At 37.9% G+C, this 18,494-nt stretch overlaps 2 protein-coding genes across 7 annotated transcripts in view; one reads left to right on the forward strand and one right to left on the reverse strand.

Annotated features, from left to right (window-relative positions):
• The window catches only part of ECM2 (extracellular matrix protein 2), a 41,261-nt gene extending 31,796 nt beyond the window's left edge, over nucleotides 1–9,465 (reverse strand). For all 4 annotated transcript variants that reach the window (XM_086315598.1, XM_086315597.1, XM_086315596.1 and 1 more), the window contains exon 1: nucleotides 9,408–9,465. The gene's annotated coding sequence lies outside the window, so the exon portion shown is untranslated. The remainder of the gene's footprint in view (nucleotides 1–9,407) is intronic.
• Nucleotides 1–18,494, forward strand: part of CENPP (centromere protein P) — a 237,025-nt gene that overhangs the window by 189,480 nt on the left and 29,051 nt on the right. The gene's annotated exons all lie outside the window — the stretch shown is intronic.

Here is an 18,494-nt window from a genome sequence, read left to right on the forward strand (position 1 = left end):
ATGTTTACTCCTTGGAAGGAAAGTTATGACCAACCTAGATAGCATATTGAAAAGCAGAGACATTACTTTGCCAACAAAGGTCCGTCTAGTCAAGGCTATAGTTTTTCTAGTGGTCATGTATGGATGTGAGAATTGGACTGTGAAGAAGGCTGAATACCAAAGAATTGATGCTTTTGAACTGTGGTGTTGGAGAAGACTCTTGAGAGTCCCTTGGACTGCAAGGGGATCCAACCAGTCCATTCTGAAGGAGATCAGCCCTGGGATTTCTTTGGAGGGAATGATGCTGAAGCTGAAACTCCAGTACTTTGGCCACCTCATGTGAAGAGTTGACTCATTGGAAAAGACTCTGATGCTGGGAGGGATTGGGGGCAGGAGGAGGAGGGGATGACAGAGGATGAGATGGCTGGATGGCATCACTGACTCTACGGACGTGAGTCTGAGTGAACTCTGGGAGTTTGTGATGGACAGGGAAGCCCGGCGTGCTGCGATTCATGGGGTCGCAAAGAGTCAGACACGACTGAGCGACTGAACTGAACTGAACTGAATACCAGTTATAAAGAGGTAAGAGAAACAAACTAACTTTTAATCAGCTGGTCTTAAGAGCAGCACAGGGCCCAGTACATGATAAAGCTGAAAAACAAGTTTGAGAAATGAATACTTTTTCAGACCATAAACATGGAGTAGCACAAAACAGAAATCTCTGAGAGGGGGAACATCCAAATTAACCTCCTGCGCACTGCCTAGAGGGAGTTCCTTCCCAGGCTGAAGCCAAGGGTGAAGACCCAAACAGAGCCTCACAATCTCCTAGAGCTGAAGAAACAAAACCTGGGGTCCCAGAGAGGCAAGAATTTGCAGAGCAGAGCACAGAGAGGTGAGAGCAACCCTGAGAAAGCCTTCCAAAGATGCCAGTTCTTCAACTGAGTACTGATTAACACATTTGTATGAGCAGACTATTCAACACTGAAGAAAGAACTACCATGAATGACAAAAAAAAAAAAAAAAAATTCTTTGGGCTAGAAAAGACTGGACAGACTTTGTGTGTCCACCAGTCATAGCGGAGAACCTGTACTGCAAAGGGCATCAGGCAGAATGCTCAGAAGGGCATTGGCACATCAAAGAAAACAATTTACTCTGGGCTGATGGCTGATCTGATCACATGTAACAGAACTGAACAGCAAGCCTTCTGGAAAGGATCAAACTGTATGCAAGCACCCAGCAAGGGTTGGGAAAGTCAGCAAAAATTTACCAGGCACAAAACAGGAATTGTTGACCCATAATGATGAGGAAGATCAATCTATTGAAACACATCCATAGCACAGCTGGCATAATTATTAAATAGGTCATTAAAAGTTATAAAAACTTTAATTTCAAAGTTATTAAAACTATAATTTGTATGTTCAGGAAGGTAAAGGAAAGATATTTAAAAGAAATTCAAATGAACTTATAAAGATATAAAATAAAATGTGAGAGAGAATAAACTATACTGCAAGAGATGAGTAGGACATTAGACACTATAGGAAAAAATTAGTAAAGTGGAAACTATAGTCATAGAAGTTACTCAAAATGAAACAGACACACACACAAGACCAGTAAAAAAAACATGAACGGAATATCATCACATTGTCAGGCAACTTTAAGCAGATCAGTTTACATCCAGTTCCAGCCCCTGAAGGACTGTGTTTGAAGAAATAAAGCCTGGTCTTTTCCCAAATATGAAGAAAATTATAAAGCCACATATCCAATATCAATAAACCCCAAAAATAAGAAATATGAAGAAAATTATGTCAAATATTCAAATTGCTTTTAAACCAGTAATAAGAATATCTTAAAAGTAACCAGAGAAAAAAACATTAGAATAAAAGACTTCTCATTCAAAACAGTACAAGCCAGAAGACAATGGAGCAATAGCTTTTAGGTATTGGGGGGAAAAATAAATAGAGTTCTTTGGGGTTTTTTTTTAAGATTTTTTTTTTTTGATGTGGACCATTTTTAAAGTCATCATTGAATTTATTACAATATTATTTCTCTTTTATGTTTTGGTTTTTTGGTCAAGAGCCATGTAGGCTCTTAGCTCCCTGACCAGGATTTGACCCAGCACCCCTTACATTGAAAGGCAAACTCTCAACCACTGGACTGCCAAGGAAGTCCTTACTTAGAGTTGTATACTCAGTGAAAATGTCTTTCAGAAACACAGGCAAAATAAAGACTTTTTCAGACATAGAAAAGCTGAAGGAATTAATCACTAGCAGAAATGCACTACAAAAAATGCTAACATATAAGGAAAATTATATTAGATGGAATTATGGAGCTACACAAAGGAATGAAACCACAGGAAATGGCATACAAATGGATAAGTACTCTTTTATTTTAAAATCTCTTTTAAAAATTATTGTTTAATACAGTCATCTGTTTAACAGTTGTGTTAATATAATAATACCATATTTTGGGCTTTCTATCTTAAGTGAAAGTAAAGTGTATGACAACAGAAGCAGAAAGGAGAAAGTGTAAATATACTGTTGTAATGTACTTATAAGTAAAGAGGAATATCAATTGAAGGTAAACTGTAATAAGTTAAAGACACATATTATATGCCCTGGGGCTTAGAGGGTAAAGTATCTGCCTGCAATGCAGGAGACCCGGGTTCGATCCCTGGGTCGGGAAGATCCCCTGGAGAAGGAAATGGCAACCCACTCCAGTACTCTTGCCTGGAAAATCCCATGGACGGAGGAGCCTCGTAGGCTACAGTCCATGGGGTCACAGAGTCGGACACGACTGAGCAACCACACATTTTTTTTTAGCCACTAAACAAAAAGTTATAGCTAATAAGCCAATAAAGATGATAAAGTGGAATAATAAAAATAATCCAGAACATTACATGTACTATGTGTTGTGCTCAGTCACTCAGTCGTGTCCGACTCTTTGCAGCCCTATGGACTGTAGCCCACCAGGCTCCTCTATCCTTGGGATATTCCAGTTAAGAATACTAGAGTGAATTGCCATTCCCTTCTCCAGAAGATCTTCCCAACCCAGAGATCGAACCAGTGTCTCCTGCATTGGCAGGTGGATTATTTACCACTGAGCCACCTGTAAATCATATTGAATGTGGATTTGTTAACTGCTACAATTAAAAGGAAGAGGCTATCCAAGTAGAATTTTTAAAAATTAAGACCCAACTCTATGCTGCCTATAAGAAACTCATGCTAAATAAAAATACAAATAGGTTAAAATTACAAGGATGGAAAATATACCTTAGTAACACTAATCAAAAAAAAGTAGATGGAATATTTTAGCAATAAAGTATTTTGCCACCAGGGCTTCCCTGCTGGCTCAGTGGTAAAGAATTCACCTGCCAATGCAGGAAACACAGGTTTGATCCCTGGGTCAGTAAGATCCCCTGGAGAAGAAAATGGTAACCCACTCCAGTATTCTTTCCTGGGAAATCCCATGGACAGAGAAGCCTGGAGACAGTCCATGAGATCTCAAAGAGTCAGACATGATTTAGCAACTAAACAATAGCAATATTTTTTTTTACATAATGCTATTTCACACTTAATAGACTAGAGTGTACTATGAATATAACTTTTATGCACTTGAAAACAAACAAAAGAAATGTGTGACTCCCCTTATTGGCGGTCTAATCAAATCCACAACATCTCTGTATTATGCTTGTATGCTCATTAATCAGAATTGCACGTTCCTTTATTTATGATCCTACTTTCAGTTTTTGTTTTCGTTGTGCTCGGGTGATGCTTCTGTTTCCTTGAAATCTGTATCATTTATAATGGTGCTTCACTCTATAGAACTTAGATTTTGAATGAATCTTTGAAGTCATCTGCTTTTCCATTCATGGGAAATTCTTTTTTTTTTTTTTTTTTTAAATTTTAAATTTTATTTTATTTTTAAACTTTACAAAATTGTATCAGTTTTGCCAAATATCAAAATGAATCTGCCACAGGTATACATGTGTTCTTTATCATCCATGTTCAAACTGCTCTGCCAGAAAAGTCTTCCTTAGATTGAGCTACAATTTGTTGTTGGTCACATCATGGCTCATAAGAGGTTTAAAGATAAAAGCCACATTTACACAGTTATCTTTCCTCTGAGTTCTTAATCTTTTTTATCAATGCTTTTAAAGATGTGTTTAAGTTTCTAAAAATAGTACATAGTTCTTAAAAAACTCAAAATGATATGTAGGCATAAAAGACAAGTTGCTTAACCATAATTCATAGTTTATTACAAGGGTAGGCATACTTTTTCTTCAGGGTCCAGAGAGTAAACATTTTCAGCTTTGCAAGACAACAATCTCTGTTGAAACTACTCAACTTTGTTATTGTACCCCAAAATAGCAATGGACAAGAAGTAAATGGATGGCCGCAACTATGTTCTGATGGCACTTTGAAAAACAGGATTTGGCCTGTGGGCCATAGTTTCCCAACTGCTAGTTTAAGAGTGTCTTTCAAGATGCCTCCTAAACATGTATGAGCATATATATTTAAATGTAAATGAACTATTCTATATATGTTTCAGTACAACCTGTTTTCTTTCCATTCAGTAATAAATCATAGTCATATGGACATATATAGCAGTGTTTGTAAATGCTTATAGTCTGTGCACTCTATTTTCATTCCATAAGTTATGTAACAATTTGGTGATGGATATTTAATTTTTTTTTTCATTTTTCTTTTATTATAAACACTCCTGTGAGAATTCCTTGGCAACCCAGTATTTGATACGCCACCCTTTCACTGCCAGTGGCCCATGTTCAGTCCCTCATTGGTTAATATATTTTTGCATTATTTTACTTTCACCCTTTCATATTTTCAATATACTTTCTATTAGCATATCATTTTTAGTGTGACATGACAATTTTTATCTTTGATCTTTTAATTGAATATTTTGTCTATTTGTATTTGTTGTAACATTTGATATCTTTGGATTGAAATCTATTTTCCAGTTATCTGTTTTCTAGTTGTCCTGCATGTTCTGTGTTTTTAATTTTTTTTCATTCTTGCTTACTTGGTTTTTGCTGCTTTGTTTTTATTATTCCATTAGTCATTATATACTTTTTCCTTTTATGTTCTGAGATTACCACATACATCCTTGACTTATCAAGTCTAATATAAATTAGTACCTTTACCTATTTCCAGACAACTTTAACTTTACTTACCTCATTCTAACACATCTACTACTTTTGTTACATATTTTAGTTCTTTATTCAAAAGACGATGATGATGATCTTATGCTCACAGTTCATTTAGATCAGGCTCTCTAAATCTTAGCACTATTAACATTTGTTTCAGATAATCCTTTTTTGTAGTGGAGGGGGGAGCTGGCCCTTGTAGAGTTGGTAGTATCCCTGGTTCTACCCAGATACCACTACCACCTTCCTCTCAGTTACAGCAACCAAAAATATCTTCAAATATTACCATATGTGTCTTGGGAGATGGAAAGAATCAGTCTGCCTCCAGTTAAGAACCACTAGTTTAGATCTATGTAAATATTTATCCTTTTTCTTTCTCATTTCTTCCTGCATCTCCAGTCTTCTATCAGGATTATTTTCTTCCTAATTGAAGAATACCTTTTAGTAATTCCTTTAGTGCAGGACAACTGGTGACCAGTTCCTTTGTATGTTTGTTTATATGAAAATATTCATATCTTATGTTCATTCTGAAAGAATGTATTCACTATATATGGAATTCTAGGTTAGCAAGTGTTTTAGCATTTTGAAGATTTCACTCCAATGTCTTCTTTTTTCCATATTTTGTATTGAGTAGTCATCTGTCAATCTAATTATTTTTCCTTTAAAGGTAACTTTTTTGGGGCTGCTTTTAAGATATTCTCTATTGGGATTCATAGCACTTCTTGAATCTGTGATCTTATATTCATCAAATTTGGAAACTTCTTAGCCCTTACCTCTTCAAATAATTCTCTTCTGCTTCTCTCTCCTTTTTATTTTAGAACTACAATGACATATATGATGTGTTAGTCACTCAGCTGTGTCCACCTCTTTGTGACCCCATGGACTGTATGTAGCCCACCAGGCTCCTCAGTCCATGGAATTCTCCAGGCAAGAATACTGGAGTGGGTTGCCATTTCCTTCTCCAACATGTATGATGAAGTGAAGTGAAGTCACTCAGTCATGTCCAACTCTTTGCGACCCCATGGACTGTAGCCCACCAGGCTCCTCCATCCATGGAATTTTCCAGGCAAGAGTACTGGAGTAGGTTGCCATTTCCTTCTCCAGGGGATCTTCCTGACCCAGGGATTGAACCCAGGTCTCCTGCATTGCAGGTAGATGCTTTACCATCTGAGCCACCAGGGAAGCCCACATGTATGACAGTCTTCTCATTGTCTTTAATGTCACTTTCTCTCATATTTTTCATCCTTTCGTCACCCTGTGATTGATCCTGGTTATTCCACTAACCTCTTTCCTTCTGTTCAGCTGTGGTTTATCCACTATTGACTTGAATCCATCCATTGACTTCCTTGTTTCTGTTTTTCTGGTTTCTTAGCTTTTCGGGTTTTTAATGGGTTTTTATTCTTTCTGATTCTCTACTGAAATTTTTAATCTTTCATGTTTTCCACATGGTAATCACATTTATTTAAGTCTGAGTCTGACAACTCCATTTTGGGACCATGTATATGTCTATTTCTATTGTCTGTTATTTCTTTTTCAGTTTTTAGCCATTTTCTTCTGTTTCTTCTTATGCCTGATGGTATTTGACTGCCAGCCATTACATATGAAAAATTATGAAAATACTTTGAAGCCTATAATGATGTATTATTTATCCTAAAAGAATTTACATTCAAACATGAAATTAAGTGTACTATCAATCATAAATTACATGATTTGAAGCTGAGTTTCACTATATCTAGTTAATAATTATATTTTAGGTCCCAAACCAAAGCCTGGTGATTTCATCAGCATCACTTTTTCCTACCACCCCTGCTACTTCCTGCTCCTTTCCTTGAGTTTTATTTCTGTCATGACTTGAGCGGCTGCTTTAAAGCTATACTAACCTTCTCAGTCACCTCTTTCGGTTCCACAGATGCCTCCAGAAGAAAAGATCTTTGGGTTTTAGTTTTGTCCTAAATATTGGCCCTGTTATTTTTCCTACTTTTTAAAAAAACAATTCTCAGCAGTCTAAATTGCCTAGACTGCAGTTATGAAAGCAGAAGTCACCTCAGATTAGTTTTATTTCACTGAAAATATATCCTCTTTCTTTGAGCAAATGTTTTGGGTTGTAAATTTTAATTCTTTTATGTCAGAAAATATCATTTTGTTTAGTTGGAAGTAGAATTATGATTTTAAAATCATTTTCCTTCAATACTTTATATGTATTGTTCCATTTGTTTTTTTATATCTGCTTTTATTGATGAAGAGTTTAACTTGAATCTGATTCTCATCTCTTTGTAATAAACCCTTTTTCCTCTCTCTGGAGAGGTTCTTTTCACATCTTAAACTTACTTTTAATATTCAGAGGTTTTAATATAATGTACAGGGTTTTTTGTTTGTTTTTTCCTTCTTTATGTATCCTTTTTGGGATCTTTTACTCCCAAGTAAAAGAAATATTTCTTTTCCACATACGTTCTTTAAACTCAGTTCTTTCCTATACCTATTCAAGGCTGTTTTTCCTCTTTAAATTCATTCACATCTTCTCTTTGTATTTGAAGGATTCCTCACGGTTTCTGTCTCACCACAAGTTTCCCTTCTTATTTCCTACATAGCTACATATCCATGTGTGTATTTATTTGTAATATATCTTCTCTTATTTCTAGGTATTTGGTGAGAGGAAAGGAGTGATATCTGCTTAGCTTGCCCTCTTGAATCTCGGTAGTTCTTTTTATAACTTTAGCCACTTGAATTATCCTCCTCTAGTCAGGTTGTACTTGGGTCACATGCTGACTTGTCACCACTTTACATTAGCTCAACAAGTGGCAGCCTCTAGGGTATTTTCATGTCAACTAACCTCAGCATGCAATCTTTTTTTCAGTATATATGTACATTAATTACTGCATTTCAAACCCTTTACTGTAGGTCATTGAGATGAAACTATATTAGAACAATGTTTTGTCATCTACATTAGGTTTTTAAAAAACTAACTTGCAAAATGTGAGGGAGGAGCAAATTCCCTAGTTGACTGGCAACTGAAATTGTAAAAGTCAATTCAGAGAACAAGCTAATATGTTGGGAAGAAATGATAACAGCAGCAGGGGAAAGCAATATGAAAAGTTGGCCCATGAGACAGGGTAGAAGTAGAATTTGCTAAGTGGCAGGGGAGGTGAACTGTGGTAGTGTAAATTCTGTGTTGTACATAAAATCTGTACATGGAGATTTTCTTGCTTTGACAGTTGACAGTTGGATATGTAACTCTCCATTCTGTGTTAGGTGAGAGTTATGAGGAGTCAGGCCCTGGACCTAAGGGCTCTGGAGGTAAACTTAATGAGTGTCTCAGGCATCATGTTGTCCCTGAGCCTGTTAACTTAACAAGAGTACTGCCCAAGCTCACCCTTCTCCCATTATCCCTACCTCTCTCTCTCTGCCTCCCCCACCCCAAATTGGCTCATTTTTTGCTTATACAGAAGCCTAAATAGGTATATACAGAAATAAATTTACAGAGCTATCTTAATTTTAACAAAATCAGACTCTATAAATAGTCTCATTGAAATGTTTAAATAAGTTTTATGAAATGGCCTCTCAATAATAATTTTATCATTGATGCCTATGCCTTTGTTATTTTCAGTGATTTATAAAATTTCACATAGCATTTAATATTTACTTTATAATTGAGTGAATATGTTTCTGGAGGTAAACGTTTATGATACAGTCGGTCTAACCACTGTAGGCATTATTTTGATCAAGTAAAATTGTCTTTCTTTTTAGTATTTTTTGTGTTTATCCCAACATTAAATATCATCTGTAAATCTTGATTAACTTATTTTTTTATTAAAAGTTTTTCATCAGCTGTCTTAAGTAAGCTTTAAAAGGGTTTAAATTCAATTTTAATCTTCTACACAAAGCCACAAGATACCTATTATCCCTTTTAACTTCGCTTAGTAGGCTTAAAATGAAAAACATTTTTAATTAATCCTTTATGCTCCTTAGGACTGTAAAATAGAAAAGAATGAAATTTTCAAACCAACTTATACTTCTATTGAACAAGTAACTCTATTTAAACATATAAAAATATATTTAATCCTAATTCATAAAGTTTTAAATACTTCAGAAGTAGTCATCCTGAAAAAAAAAAAAACAAGTAAACAAAATAATGTACACTTTAAACTTTAAAAACCTATTAGTAAGAGCTAATTTCCTCAAGTGCTAAACATATTTGCCACACAAAACACCCAAATATTAAAACCATTCCACACGCTTTAGTAGAAACTTAAAATTTAAAACATTTTACCTGGAAATCTAAACTAAGTAGGCTTTGCTTGGTGTCATTTAAGTCTCCGGATGAAAATGAAACAAAACCAGAGCTTTCTTTAAGACAAAGAAGGGAGTGTTGAAAAATGTTAACTGACTTCTTTGTAAAATCTAAAATAACTGCCTCCCTTGGGGTTACATGCCTTTCGGTTCTTTGTGCAGAAAATCAGCCAAGAGAGTAACTAGGGAAAATGGTTACCAAGGCAAATATTTGTTCTAAATCACGGGAAAATGGAAAGCAGCAGGGGGTGGGGGCGGGAAGCTTTAGTCTGTAGGCTGAGAAAGTGGAGTTAGAAACAACAAAAGTGGAGCTTAAGAAATGTGTGATTTTCACAGACTAATTGCATTAAAAATGTTAACATTCATACTAGCCTGCGTGTCACTAGAGCTTTATCAGACTGCAGAGATGCTATTGTTCCCAAGTTAGAGGACTATACATTCCTGGGATGCCTTAATTGGGTTAATGTTATTTAAATCTCTAATCAGCTCCCTGCCAGCCATACCAGTCTCCCACACAATATTGTTAACAAAACAGGGCTTCCCTGGTGGCTCAGTGGTAAAGAATTTGCCTGCAGGCGGACACGGGTTTGATCCCTGATCCAGGAAGACCCCACATGCCGCCACACATAGTAACAAAGACCAAGAACAGCCAAAAATAAATAAATTTTTAAAAAGCTGTTATATATTAGTGTCACTGAAATTATATAACTTCCAACCTTAAGCAATAATAAAATAGGCAAGAGAGCCGTGAGGCTTCTGATTAGGGCAAATTGGTTATCTAGTTCAGCCTCAGTTTCTTCATCTGCGAATGAGCAGGTCACAGTCAGATCAAGGTTCCTGGCCTACAGTGCTCCTTATGGGGGACCTTGGATGAATTACTGCTGTTTATAACTGTTTATTCTTTATACAGCTGGGATGGTAATACCTACCCTTCAAATTTTTGTGCAAATAGAATGAATAGCAATACAAAATGCCTGTCATAGGCTAGGTAATTTTAATATCTGTTTTTTTTAATTCTTAATTTACCTCAAGGGTCTTGACAGAGAAGAACTTGCTTGACAGAGAAGAACTACATTTTTGTCTTTCCAAAATCTTAATGTGACTTGGATAGATCAAATCAAGATGATAGATTGAGCACATGGGCCACCCAAATTCCTAAAACTAAAAACTACATTTTCTTTTAAAAATGTAGTACTGCATCACAAAATTATTAGTACTATTAGAAGACAGAATTTTTGATAAATTCCTTAAAGACTGAAGGCATATAGGCTCTGACAGATGACACTATAGCCCAAACAGGTGTAAGACAGGATAATTTTGTGAGTGTTCCAAGTTTAAAAATTATAGATCTTAGGAATGGTGAGATTCATTGGGAAACTGCACTCAGCAGAAGCAAGGTATATGACCCCAATCCTCCTGATGTCTCCATCATTTGTTCCAAGTATTATGCATTTACCTCCAAATTGACCCATGTTCTCATCTACTTGGTTTTGCGTGTCTAATAGAAAAGGGATCCAAACTAGCTCAACCGAGTACAAACACTAAGTTGACTATCTCTACCCACACATTCTGAGCTTTTGGTCAGTGTTTCTAACATAAGTAGATAGCCCAGGATTACCAAATATTTGAGAAGATACTAACATTAGAGATAGGAGTTCCCCTCATCTCTTCCCCCAGAATACCTACACACAATCTGAAAAGAGCTTTGGAGATTAAATCAAGAATGAGATGCCACTAGACACCTATTGCTTCTGCTGCTGCTGCTGCTGCTAAGTCGATTCAGTCGTGTCCGACTCTGTGCGACCCCATAGACGGCAGCCCACCAGGCTCCCCCGTCCCTGGGATTCTCCAGGCAAGAACACTGGAGTGGGTTGCCATTTCCTTCTCCAATGCATTTGTAACTTATAAGCCTGAGTGATTATGTTGTATATAGGTTCATCAGATGTAACAAATGCACCACTCTACTGGGGGAGGCTGTGTGATGAGAGTACTAGGGATATATGGAAAACTTCTGTACCTTCCTCTGTTTTTCTGTGCATCTGAAACTGCTTTAAAAAAAAAAAAGTCTTTAGGCCTTCCCTAGGAACTTCCCTATAGCTCAGATGGTAAAGAATCTGCCTCTAATGCAAGGGACCCAGGTTCAATCCCTGGGTCAGGAAGATCCCCTGAAGAAGGAAATGGCAACCCATTCCAGTATTCTTGCCTTGAGAATTCCATGGACACAGGAGTCTGCCACGCTACAGTCCATAGGGTCGCAAAGAGTCAGACATGGCTGAGCAACTCACACACACACACACCCAGGCCTTCCCTGGTGGTCCAGTGATTAAAAATCTCCCTGTCAGTGCAGGAGACATGGGTTCAATCCCTGGCCTGGGAAGATTCCACATGCCGTGGAACAAATAAATCCTTGTGACACAGCTACTGCAGCCTATGAGCCACAACTACTGAAGCCCACACACCGAGAACCCGTGTTCTGCAAGGAAGAGTGGCCCCTGCTTGCTGCAACTAGAGAGAGTCCATGCATCAAAAATAATAAAATAAAATAAAATTTTTTGATAGTCTTTAAAAGAGAATGTGGCTTGATTTGAAATATATACATTGTTTTCGGAAGAAAAAAATGTGAATAACATGCAGTATTGGACACATTGCCTAGAGCAAACAAAAACTCATTCTTTTGAGAACAACTTAGCAATAGCTATGTTCTGTCCCAGCCTTCCACTTCTAGGAATCCATTATAGAAACATGTCTTTCTCTGCACAAGTGTACCTCCAGGAAAGTACTTTAAAACATTGTACCCAAGTGTAGAGGGTAATTAATCAGTTGTATACTGACAGGGAACAGTAGGCTGTTATAAAGTTACATCGAGAGACTGAAGTAACTATTATACAGACATCATAGTTGTCCACAGTATTACCAAGAAGAAGAAAGAAACTTTAAAGCAGCGCATGTGCTATTATGTTACCTTCTTTTAACATATACAATTTAGTATCTTCCTAGAGAAAAAAATGGAAGAAATAAATAACAAACTGTTAGTTATCTTTGGGTGATGGAATTATGAGAGGATTTTTAGTATGTGATTCTGTATTCTTATAATGTTTTGAGCTTTTCATAACCAGGTCAGATAAAAGGAATCTTTAAAAAAAAAATTAAACAATTAGAAAGAGAAATAATTTAAATAGCCACATAGAGGAGTAGCCAAGACTGGCAAAATTGCAGAGAACCAGATTATACAGTTTCTGAGGTCCCTGCTCTAAAATCTTGTGAGTTAATGGACTGTTACATGAGTCCTTCTGCAGAAACTGTTTTAACCACAGTAGTATCAACACATGGAAAATGCTGGTATTAGTGTTCTCCTCCCTTTTATTATTGCAGCCATAACTATGTTCTAAAGCTTGGCTCTGACGGCTGCTCTGCAGTTTGGTGTTGGTCACCAAACAGGATGTCAACAGGTCCTTCAGCACTCGGGCTATAAGCACAGCCAGTGCAGGTACCAACTCCTTTTCGGTATTTTTACCTCTGTGGTAGAAAGTGCCAATGAGTTAGTTTTTCTTTTAAGGTTGTAGTTGCTTATGACAACTTTGTAGATAACACTCAGATAAAGCTAAATTTTGAAAATTTTAAGTAAGGGTCCTCTCAGAAATGGGAGTCTTATCTTACCTCAAGCCTATTCTATATCCCTTCCTAGTGTCATAGTCAAATGCCTTTTCAGCTAACTCATACTGAAGTTGCTTCATCTTCCCACAAAGAATACTACACACATCTTTTGGCCACATCACATGTGGGAACACGTGCCCCGGGCATTCGAAGTCCAGAATCTCAACCAGTGGACCACCAGGGAAGTCCCTACTACAGGCCTATATTAATCAACACATTCTTCTGAACAGTTCTTTAAGGTCAGCATAACCATACTATAACCTGACAAGGAAATTATAAAAAAGGGTAATTGTAAATCAGTCTCACTAAGGAACATAGATTTTAAAAAACTAAAATATTAGCAAACCAAATCTACTAGTATATAAATAGGATAATATATCATGACTCTACTAGGCTTATTCAACAAGTACCTGGTTGATTTAAGGATAAAATCCAAACATTATATGATCATCTCAAGGTCTAAAGAAGGAAGAAGGAGGAAAAAAGCTTTTACGTACTAGAAATAGAAGAGAACTCATTAGTGTGTCAGAGTATCTACAGAAAATAACTTGCTTCCACTCCTAGCTATATACCCAAGAGAAGTGGAAACATAAATCCACATGAAAACTGTACACCAATTTTGAAGCTACACTCTTCATAACAGCCAAAATGTGGGAACAACTCAAATATCTAGCTGGTGAATGGAGAAAGTAAGTATAGTCTGTTTCTACAGTGGAGTATTATTCAGCAATGAAAAGGAATGGTATGATACATGCTACAACATGGATGAACCTCAAACACATTATGTTCAGTGCAAGAAGCCAGTCACAAGAGGCCGCATATTGTATGCCTCTTTTGTATGGAGTGTCCACAGTAGGCAGATCCACTAGGCAGAAAGTAGATGAGTGGTTGCTGGGGTGAGGAGACTTAGAGTGGGGTGACAGAATGGGGGGTGACTGCTACTGAGTACAGTGTCTCTTCATAAAGTGGCCCAAATGTTCCAAAAATAGGCATTAGTGATATCTCCCAAATATGAAAATACTGCTGCTGCTGCTACTGCTGCTAAGTCGCTTCAGTCGTGTCCGACTCTGTGTGACCCCAGAGACGGCAGCCCACCAGGCTCCCCCGTCCCTGGGATTCTCCAGGCAAGAACACTGGAGTGGGTTGCCATCCCCTTCTCCAATGCTTGAAAGTGAAAAGCGAAAGTGAAGTCGCTCAGTCACGTCCGACCCTCAGCGACCGCATGGACTGCAGCCCTCCAGGCTCCTCCATCCATGGGATTTTCCCGGCAGGAGTACTGGAGTGGGGTGCCACTGCCTTCTCCGATGAAAATACTAAACCCCACTAAATTTGTACTCTAAAAGGGTGAATTTAATGATATGTAAATTATATCTCAGCAAAGCTATTATTAAAAAATAATGTTGTGATACTGCAATTTTTCCTTTTCTGGGAACGAGACAAGCAGGCTCACTGAAAATTCTGGCAAGTGCAGTAAAACAAGAAAAGGGGGGGGGTGTGGAATTTAAGTAGAAAAGTAGAAAATTGGGTATAAGTAGAAAATCAGGAATTCTCTGGTGGTTCAGTGGTTGGGACTTTTGCTGCCAGGGGCCTAAGTTCAATCCTTGGTCAGGAAACTTGAGATCCAACAGAACATGTAATGCAGTCCCCCAAAAAGTGTAAGAAAATTAAGGAAGGAAAAAACTTATTAGACAGGTGAAATGCTTTCTTTGCATAGGAAATCTAAAATGAGGGGGTGGTGAAATGAGTAAAGGGACTCAACTGTATGGTGAGAGATGGAAAATAAATTTTTTCTGGTGAGCATATTACAAGTGCTTAGGAAGCATCACTACAAACAGAGATAGTGGAGGTGATGAAATTCCAGTTGAGCTATTTCAAATCCTAAAAGATGATGCTGTGAAAGTGCTGCACTCAATATGCCAGCAAATTTGGAAAACTCAGCAGTGGCCACAGGACTGGAAAAGGTCAGTTTTCATTCCAATCCCAAAGAAAGGCAATGCCAAAGAATGTTCAAACTACCACATAAATTGTACTCATCTCACACACTAGCAAGGGAATGCTCAAAATTCTCCAAGTTAGGCTTCAACAGTACATGAATCAAGAAATTCCAGATATTCAAGCTGGATTTAGAAAAGACAGAGGAACCAGAGATCAAATTGCCAACATCCATTGGATTGTAGAAAAAGCAAGAGAATTCCAGAAAAACATCTACTTCTGCTTCATTGACTCTGCTAAAGCCTTTGTGGATCACAACAAACTGTGGAAACTTCTTAAAGAGAAGGGAACACCAGACCACCTTATCTGCCTCCTGAGAAATCTGTATGTAGGTCAAGAAGCAACAGTTAGAACCAGACGTGGAACAACAGACTGGTTCCAAATTGGGAAAGGAGTACATCAAGGATGTATATTGTCACCCAGCTTATTTAACTTATATGCAGAATACATCATACAAAATTCTGGGCTGGATGAAGCACAAGCTGGAATCAAGATTGCCAGGAGGAATATCAGTAACCTCAGATATGCAGATAATACCACCCTTATATCAGAAAGCAAAGAGGAACTAAAGAGCCTCTTGATGAAAGTGAAAGATGTATCTAGTCAGTCCTAAAGAAAATCAGTCCTGAATATTCATTGGAAGGACTGATGCTGAAGCTGAAGCTCCAATACTTTGGCCACCTGATGTGAAGAACTGACTCATTAGAAAAGACCCTGATGCTGGGAAAGATTGAAAGCAAAAGGAGAAGAAGGCAACAGAGGATGAGATGGTTAGATAAACAGCATCACCAACTCAATGGACATGAATTTGAATAGACTCTGGGAGATAGTGAAGGACAGAGAAGCCTGATGCCACAGTCCATGGGTTACAAAGAGTAGGAAACCACTTAGCAACTGAACAGCAATATTCCATTGTATATATGTACCACATGTTCTTTATCCATTCCTCTGTCAACAAACATTTATGTTGCTTCCATGTCTTGGCTCTTGTAAACAGAACCACAGTGAATACTGGGGTGCCTGTATCCTTTTGAACCATGGATTTCTCTGGATATATGCCCAGGAGTGGGATTGCTGGATCATATGATAACTATTTTTAGCTTCTTACGGAACTTCCTGATTTTTGTCCATAGTGGCTGTACTATTTTACATTCCCACCAACAGTGTAGGAGGGCTCCCTTTTCTCCATACCCTCTCCAGCATTTATTGTTTATAGACTTTTTTATTATGGCCATTATGACTGGCATGATGTGGTTCAGTTCACTTCAGTCGCTCAGTCGTGTCTGACTCTTTGCAAACCCATGAATCACAGCAAGCCAGGCCTCCCTGTTCATCACCAACTCCTGGAGTTTACCCAAACTCATGTCTGTCGAGTCAGTAATGCAATCCAACCATCTCATCCTCTGTCGTCCCCTTCTCCTCCTGCCCCCAATCCCTCCCAGCATCAGAGTCTTTTCCAATGAGTCAACTCTTTGCATGAGGTGGCCAAAGTACTGGAGTTTCAGCTTTAGCATCATTCCTTCCAAAAAACACCTGGACTGATCTCCTTTAGAATGGACTGGTTGGATCTCCTTGCAGTCCAAGGGACTCTCAAGAGTCTTCTCCAACACCACAGTTCAAAAGCATCAATTCTTTGGCCCTCAGATTTCTTTACAGTCCAACTCTCACAACCATACATGACTACTGAAAAAACCATAGCCTTGACTAGACGGACCTTTGTTGGCAAAGTAATGTCTCCGCTTTTGAATATGCTATCTAGGCTGGTCATAACTTTCCTGATGTGGTATTTCATCGTAGTTTTGATTTGCATTTCTCTAATAATTAGTGATGTTAAGCATCTTTTCATGCATCTCTTGGCCATCTGCATGTCTTCTCTGGAGAAATGTCTATTTAGGTCTTCTGCCCATTTTTTGACAGGGTTGTTTGTGTTTTGGATGTTGAGCCACATGAGTTGTTTATAAATTTTGCAGACTAATCCCTTATCAGTTGCATTGTTTGCAAAAATTTTTTCCCATTCCATGGATTGTCTTTTTGTTTTGTTTGTGATTTCCTTTGCTGTGCAAAAGCTTTTGAGTTTAATGAGGTCCCATTTGTTTATTTTGGTTTTATTTACACAAGTCTACTCAGAAAATGGCTCAGAAAAGATACTGCTGTGTTTTATGTCAAAGAGTGTTCTGCCTATGTTTTCCTCTAAGCGTTTTATCCAGTTTTCCCAGCACCATTTATTGAAGACACTGTCTTTTCTCCATTGTATAGTCTAGCCTCCTTTGTCATGTTGGTCACTTAGTTGTGTCCGACTCTTTACAATCCCATGGCTGTAGACCACCAGGCTCCTCTGTCTGTGGGATTCTCCAGGCAAGAATACTGGAGTGCGTTGTCATTCCCTTCTCGAGGTGATCTTCCCGCCCCAGGGATTGAACCCAGGTCTCCCACATTGCAGGCAGATGCCTTACCATCTGACCCACCTGAGAAGGCCTTCTTTGTTGTAGATTTATTGACCATAGTTGCGTGAGTTTATTTCTTGGCTTTATATCCTGTTCCATTGATCTATATTCTGTTTTTGTGCCAGTACTGTACTATTTTGATGACTGTTGCTGTGTAGTATAAAGTCAGGGAATGTGATTCCTCCAGCTCCATTTTCCTTTCTTAAGATTGCTTTGCCTATTCGGGGTCTTTTCTGTCTCCTTACAAATTTTAAGGGTTTTTTTTTTCCTTGTTCTGGTTCTGTGGGAAATGCCTTTGTTGATTTGATAGGGATTGCATTGAATCTATAGATTGCCTTGGTCAGTGTAGTCATTTTGATAGTATTGATTCTTTCAGCTGAAAAACATGGTAGGTCTTTCCAGCTGTTTGTGTCATCTTCAATTTCTTTCATCAGCATCTTATGGTTTTCAGTGTACAGGTCTTTTGTCTCCTCTGGTATGTTTATTCCAAGACCGGGTAAACATCACTAAACACTTGGACTTGAATGTCACACTCTGGAGATAGTTGAGTCATTCAGGCTTAGGTCATGAACACAAAAGAATGGAGAGCTGGGATAGCCTAATATTCACAGCTCCCAGCTATCCATTCTTTTGTGTTCATGACCTAAGCCTGAATGACTCAACTATCTCCAGAGTGTGACATTCAAGTCCAAGTGTTAAGTGATGGCACTGACTGTGTCTTAGTGGAATCATGGGGCCGTTAAATCAGCAGCATGGCATTTTGCATAACTGTAATTTGTTCTTCTTTGTTTACTAGTATATTCGGTTCTGTCAGTCAGAATCTTCCTATATCCTGTCTGGATGTCCTCAAACTACCATCTATTCCATCTTCCTATTCTCTCCTTGATTTCTTGAAATAATATCTACAGAAAATACCTCCACGTGTTTGGGCTCCCATTTGTCCCTTAATCTACTGTGACTCAGCTGTGGCATTTATG

Source organism: Bos grunniens, chromosome 8 (assembly GCF_055505025.1).
Source record: "Bos grunniens cultivar Pamir isolate PY7600 chromosome 8, Bosgru_T2T1.0, whole genome shotgun sequence".
Classification (NCBI taxonomy): Eukaryota; Metazoa; Chordata; class Mammalia; order Artiodactyla; family Bovidae; genus Bos; species Bos grunniens.